This window comes from Phalaenopsis equestris, unplaced genomic scaffold (assembly GCF_001263595.1).
Source record: "Phalaenopsis equestris unplaced genomic scaffold, ASM126359v1 Scaffold000230, whole genome shotgun sequence".
Lineage (NCBI taxonomy): Eukaryota > Viridiplantae > Streptophyta > Magnoliopsida > Asparagales > Orchidaceae > Phalaenopsis > Phalaenopsis equestris.
Window position 1 is genome coordinate 131,709 of NW_018164672.1, and position 779 is coordinate 132,487.

Consider the following 779-nt stretch of genomic DNA (forward strand, 5'->3'; position numbering starts at 1 on the left):
GAAAGAGTTTGCTATGTGCTAGAAAATTAATGGGAATAGAAAGTTGTTTTTATATCCTACTTTTATACAAATATCTTTCTCCCACAAGGATAGAATAATAAAATGTAAGAAATATGAGAGATTCTATGTGAAAATTTGTAGAGAAAATAATAATAGGGCGGAAAGATTAATCCATGGGCAATGTACATGAATTTAATATGTGATCTCGTGATGGGAGACTATACATTCAATCACTATGTCATGAATCAGTGTATTGATTGTTTAATCAAACTTTGTTACAATGAATATTGAATTAATATAAAGGGATGGTCTTGAAATTCAAACAAAGTCAAATTAGTGTTTGTGGAAGGATGAAAACAAGCATATATGACAATTAGATGATAATGGTTGGATAACGATGTTAGGATAACAACGAAAAAGTGATGATGATTGTTTATTAAAGGTTAGATGATAGTGATAGGCAACATCACTAGGATGATGGATGACATGTGGCAAAATTGATGGAAAATGATTAGATGATGACGATTGGATATCAATGGTTTGGTGATTGGTATCGAGTGACGACAATTTCTAGTAGTGGTCTTCAATATTATCTATATGCAAAGCTTTTAGGGTTCTTTGAATATTCAAGCCCTTTTCATCTGCAATTTTGAGTTTCTTATAGAGATTATGATTTATATATTATTTGTTTCAGGTAATTTATCAATTTTATTTAAAATTATAAAAAAATAATTAGATAATTTGTGTTGATTTTTTTCATTCTATCAATATTTACACAT